Here is a 6590-nt window from a genome sequence, read left to right on the forward strand (position 1 = left end):
TTCCTGACCATGAACCTACTTGTGAGGGAGAAATTAATATACTTTCGTATATAACGTATATCAAACTGATATATAAAACTTTGTTCTCATAAGCAATTGTTTAGCTATTAAGTGGAGGCACTCAATAAATTATTTTGCTAAACCAGCTGTGATGTAGACCAACTTATCAAGATGAACTTCTTGAATAGAAAATCTGGAATATGCTCTAAATTAAATTATTGAGCAAGTTACCTCGTAAACACCATGTTGCGGGTTAATAATAATCGCACATGTAACCATCTCATAGATGCATCTTATGTGGTATACATGGCAGGTGAATGGGCCCATATTCACCTTTGATATTTCCAGCATTCATGGGATTCAATCCCAGTTTTAGTTGATCTATTAATTAATGAGAACAAGCAATATAAGAGAATTCGTAAAGAACTTTCTAGTTCTTTAATATTTACCCATGTGAATTCTCTATTATTTTTGCACATCATACATGAATTAACATGGCTAAACCAAGTATGCCAATTGGATAAATTATCAATATTGATAAACTTCAGGTTTACACCATGATGTGTGCAATTATGAATAAACTCCAAGTTTATTATGATAAGGGTTTTTATATCAATAAATATCCACTTCATTGTGGTATTCTTTTATTTATGTAGTACAAATTGGAGAATAAAGCGAGTAGCTTTTCACATACATATTACCCCGCTACAAGATGTAGTAATAGAAGATATTAAATCTTTCCTTTATTTATAGTCTCAATATAATCAACCGCTTTCGCGTATACTTTGGAAACTGAATAAGTTTCTTTGAGACTTACTACAACACAATACCTTATTGGTAATTAATTGTGTTTCTGCAAAATAGTATAATTGGCTCTTGCAGAGTTCTCAATTAATTTTGTAGTACCACATATTCATCAACACCCATATGGTGAATATCTCTTTTAAAGAGAAAGTTATACCATTATGGTTATGGTCAAAATTATATGCAAGATCTGTTTCTTGCATTACCGTTGACTTTTAATAATCACAATGCCAAAATATTTTGGCGTACAATAGGTACGTGACCAATGACCATTCATGCCATAATAATGATATTATTTTCTTATATCATCTCAAACCTCCTTCTAGAGGTGAGTGTGGTATATTCACTACCACGAGCACGTTCATATTATTCATAAATCAGATGTTGTCACATTCACATCATGAATTGACCATAGTCATTTGTATGTGCTTTATAAAATCTCATGTCAAATCGATGACAAATATTTTCACAAGTGGGGGATTATTTTAAGAATCCTTATTATTCTCATTATCACAATGATGACGATTATAATTTCGTCTATTGCCACTCCACATCCATTGATACATTCATAGTGATAATTTTGTCTTCTTTCAGACTTATCACATACTGCTATCACATTCTCTTAAGGGAATGAGAATGGAGCAAATTCAATGGAACGGGTTTCTACTTTTTGTGCCCATAATCATACATGAATTTGATAATGGCAAGACATAGAAATTTTACCACTTCAGGTGGTTATAATTTCTTACAAACTCCATTAGAGTTATAATCAAACTTTGTTGTCTTTTCTTGTATTTAAAATCAAAGTATAGAATAAAAGAGAAAAATACGGTAAAATACTTACCTTAAATCCAGAATTTAATCATGAAGGAAGTTCATGGAATAATTGACAATAATTATGCTCAATCCCAAAGCTTCTACTCAATTGGTTAGAGTCTCGTGCTGATAACGTGTTATGAAACAATAAAAGGACAAGAGCAATATTGCAGAGAAAGAGAGAGAGGGAGAGAATTCTTATTGATATTTTGGGGTGAATTACAATAGAATAGAACCCTCTATTTATAGGGAGATGGTGGCTTAGACACCAAGCAATGAACCCTAAAATCTCTCTAAATATAGACATTCACCATAAATATAATTGTATTTATAACACTTTCCTTATTTTTGTTTTTCTTCTTTTTGTTTTCTCCTTATTGGCGTTTCCCTCCTCTTTCATGATAGAATATGCTTTCCGTTATTCCTTTCATTCTCTCTTCCCTCCCATCAATACCATTTAATCAACCAAACATCTATATTCCTCTTGCTATTTCTCTGTAAAATTCTAAAGTCATCTTCTTTTTCTTATTATATCTTCTTAAAATTTTCTATTTCGCTCTCTCTTCATTTGCATAAATACTCCCTCCGGTCCAAAATAAGTGATTTTTTGGATGTTTTCACACAGATTAAGATATTCACCTTTTAGCATTAATTAGCAATTGAATTGACCATATTAACCTTTATTATCTCACATAAACACTCCTAACACATATTCCAACACTATTTACTCCAAGGACAATGTAGGAAAAAATAATTAATTCATTCTTGAAATCTGGAAAAATCACTTATTTTGGACCACAAGAAAAAGGCCAAAAAGTCACTTATTTTTGACCGGAGGGAGTACCATTTAATCAACCAGACAAATTTCTATATATATTCTCTTCCTAATTTCCTGTGAATTCCAAAGTCCTCTTCTTTCTCTTATTATATTATAATCTTCTTACCATTTTCAAATGCCCACCACTCTTTTTCTAAAAATTCAATGAAGAGAGTGCAGTATTTTTTGATTTTTCACAGCACTAAGAACATGCATGTGTCATCGAAAAGATAAAAAATATACCAATATTTCAATAAGAAAGTCTAAACGAAAAAATAAGTAGCTTTAGTAGGTGAATAAAATCTTCAAACTCAGTTTTTCCAAACCCTGCTCTAATTTAAAGATCAGATGCAAGGATTTGAACATGTTTACTGGGGAGGATTCTTGTTGTGCTTGTCAGTGAATACGTTGAATAATGGTGTAAAAGAAATTGCCTTTTTGTAACTTTGAACGCTGCGATTTCTGGGAAAAACGTTAACGTTGTGGTTTCTCCTCTTTTCAAACATCGGGGTCTTTTCTGTACTGCTCTAATTAGTTGGACCTTAGGTTGCCAACTAATCGGGAAATGTTTGGAGAAACACATAATGATTTGCAATTGATATGTGGTGGTCTTAGAAATCAAATTGTGAAACTTGAATACACTGAGTAATATATAGTCCATACAGATTGTTCATTACCAAGGCGTCGTTTCAATTTGCGTACGTAGTTCTACTTCCTGTGAAAGCCACCAAGAGGGTGAGTTATAGCTCTTGTTACAAATGAAAGGAGTTGAGAAAATTTATGTAGAAATAGGTGCAGTAACATAATAAGGAGGAAGAAGTTGTTAGTTAGGAAATGTGTACAGCTGTCATTGTTATTAGGAATAGAGTAGGTCCCACTATCTTGTTAGTGGAGGTTAATTATATGTATATGTACATATATACGATGTACAGTTACATAGAGAATATATACAGAAAATATTTTTCTCATTTCTCTTCTTCTTCTTCCTCAGCTCAGCTCATGTAACTGTCATGGCTAGAGCTTTTCTCCTCTTGCGTGCACTGTGTTTTAACATGGTATCAGAGCACGAGCTCTGAAGTACAGCTCACAAATCGATCCAGATCTATAAATCTACACTCTCAAGCTTCTTCTCCTTCCTCTCCTCAAATCTGAAACTTTAAGTCGTGGTCAACAATGGCGAATGACAATTCTGAGCAGGAAACACCTGCAGAAGTAACTGATCAAGTAACTCAAGCTTCACAAGTCTCATCGGAGGATGAATTTGAAGAAGGAATCTCAGTTCCGATCACTCGTCCTCTGTATTTGGCATCCACTGATACAAGTGGAATTTCTCTGATCTCCTTTCAATTAACAGGAACAGACAATTACTCGTTGTGGTATAGATCCATGAAAATTGCTCTTCTAAGTCGAAACAAGCTCGGAATGGTTGACGGAACGTGGAAGAAGGAAAAGTTCCGAGAAAAGTACTGGTACCAGTGGGAGAGATGCAATGCAATTGTCTTATCGTGGTTGATGAATGCTGTAGCACCGACTTTGATCAGCGGAATTGCTTGTGCTACCAATGCACACACTGTGTGGATGGATCTACAAGAGAGGTTCGACAAGGTTAACGATACTAGATGCTATAATCTACACAAAGAAATTGCAACCCTAACTCAAGGTATCATTTCTATATCTGTGTATTACTCTAAACTCAAAGACCTATGGGACGAAACTGAAGATTTAGTTCCTCATCCTGGTTGTGATTGCCCTAAAACTAAAAAATTCATTGAACACCTGCACAAACAAAAGCTATATCAATTCCTTATGGGATTGAATGACTCATATTCACAAGCTCGTAGTCAGATACTTATGATGAAACCTGTTCCCTCTGTAAATCAAGCCTATGCTATGTTAATGAGTGAGGAAAGTCAAAGGAATATAGCAGGATCAACAGGAATTCTTGGTGCTGGACCTAATGTTACCAGCAGTCACTATGAATTTACTGCTCTCTACAGTTCCAGATCTGATAATAGACCAAAACATAGGAAGAATTTCAACCTATACTGTGATTTTTGTAAGATGAAAGGTCATAGCAAGGAGAATTGCTACAAAATAGTTGGGTATCCGGATGACTACAGGTTTAAGAAGAAAGGGGGAGCTGGTGCTTACAATGCAGTAGCTGAATATGGATCAACAACTAGTAACTACAATGCTGCACCACCTGACCTAATTTCCTACACACAGTCTAGTGGACAATTCAGTCCTGGCACTCAGGTGACTACTATGCAGCCAAGGTCTTGTCAAACCTTGCAACACAACAGTCACACTACCAAATTGGAGCTACAACCACAACCTGGAGGAGGTGATGCCTTTCCTTTTACCAAAGAACAGTATGATCAGATTATGCAAATTTTGAACAGCAATACAGTTGGATCTACCTCAACAATAACAACAACTCTACTCCTACATCACAGGCTCATGAAGCAGGTACTAGTGTTGCCTTACTAGCTTCCAATAGCCTACAAGAATGGATCATTGACACAGGGGCAACTAATCACATGGTGTCTAATATCAATTTATTAGATAAGACAACTGGAGTGGCTCCTACTAGTCCTAGAAAGGTTCTTTTGCCAAATGGAGATATCACACAAGTAACTCATGTTGGAAATAGTCAGATATCACCCAACAACACAATAAAAGAAGTTCTCTATGTGCCAAAGTTCAAGTATAACCTGTTGTCAGTGTCAAAGTTGACAAGGGACCTAAGCTGTTTTGCCTCTTTCTATCCTGATTTTTGTGTGTTTCAGGAGCTCTTCAATGGCAGGGTGAAGGAGATTGGTAGAGAAAGAGATGGACTATACTTTCTTCAACAACATGGCAATAAGAGATTGACTGCAGTGTCCTTGGCAGCTGTTAACACACAGGCTGACTCCTCAGTTAGTCACAGTGATATAGTTTTATGGCACAGGAGGCTGGCCATGTGTCTATCATCACTTTGAAGAAACTTTTCCCTGTTAAGCTAGGTAGTATTGCTAATGCCATTAATAATTGTTGTGTGTGTCCCTGTGCTAAACTAACCAGGACACCATTTCCTAACAGTGGTATTAAAAGTACTAGTGCATTTGACCTAGTTCATGTAGATGTGTGGGGACCTTATAAAACTACAACCTATGATGGCTATAAATACTTTCTCACAGTAGTTGATGACTTCACTAGAATGACTTGGGTTTTCTTACTGAAATTGAAGTCTGATGTGTGTGTTGTATTGCCACAGTTCCTAGCTTTTGTTCACACTCAGTTCAATAAAACAGTTAAAGTGGTGAGGTCTGACAATGGTTCTGAGTTTCTAAATTCAGTATGTAAGACAGTCTTCAATAAGCTTGGTATCCTTCATCAAACCACCTGTGCATACACTCCACAACAGAATGGAGTAGCTGAGAGGAAGCACATGCATCTCCTTGAAATCACCAGAGCTCTGAGGTTTCAAGCCCACATTCCTGTCAGGTTTTGGGGTCATTGTGTTATCACTGCAGCCTATCTGATCAATAGACTGCCATCTTCAATGTTGAAAGGATGCTCACCTTATGAAGTTCTATACAAGAGAAAGCCTCAGCTTGGTCACCTCAGAACTCTAGGCTGCTTGTGCTTTGCTAAGCAGTTGCAGGAGACAGACAAACTTACGCCTAGAGCCAAACCTGCTGTTCTTATGGGTTTTTCAGAAACACAGAAGGGCTATATTCTTTTAGATATCTCTATACAGCAATTCTTTGTCAATAGGGATGTTTTCTTTCAGGAGGATGTCTTTCCCTTCAAAGACTTTTCCAATGTGTCTCCTCCTGTTTTCTCTTCCATTCCCTCACCTACTAGTTGTGAAGAGGTGTCCAGACATGCTTCTCCTTCCACATTCTCTCCTCCCACAAATCCTTCTAATTCCTCTCCTCACATAAATTCTTCTCATTCTTCTCCTCACATACCTCCTTCTCTTTCTGTTAGTTCTGAACCTGTATCCATTGCCTCAGAGCCCTGTCCCACTCTGAGGAGGTCTCTCAGACCAAAGCATCCCCCATTGTGGCTTAAGGACTTTGTCACTCAGTCCTCTGCCACCACTACACCATATTCCCTAGCCAACTATGTCTCTTATGCATCTCTATCTCCCTCTTATCAGTCCTTT

This window comes from Nicotiana attenuata, unplaced genomic scaffold, assembly GCF_001879085.1.
Source record: "Nicotiana attenuata strain UT unplaced genomic scaffold, NIATTr2, whole genome shotgun sequence".
Taxonomy (NCBI): domain Eukaryota; kingdom Viridiplantae; phylum Streptophyta; class Magnoliopsida; order Solanales; family Solanaceae; genus Nicotiana; species Nicotiana attenuata.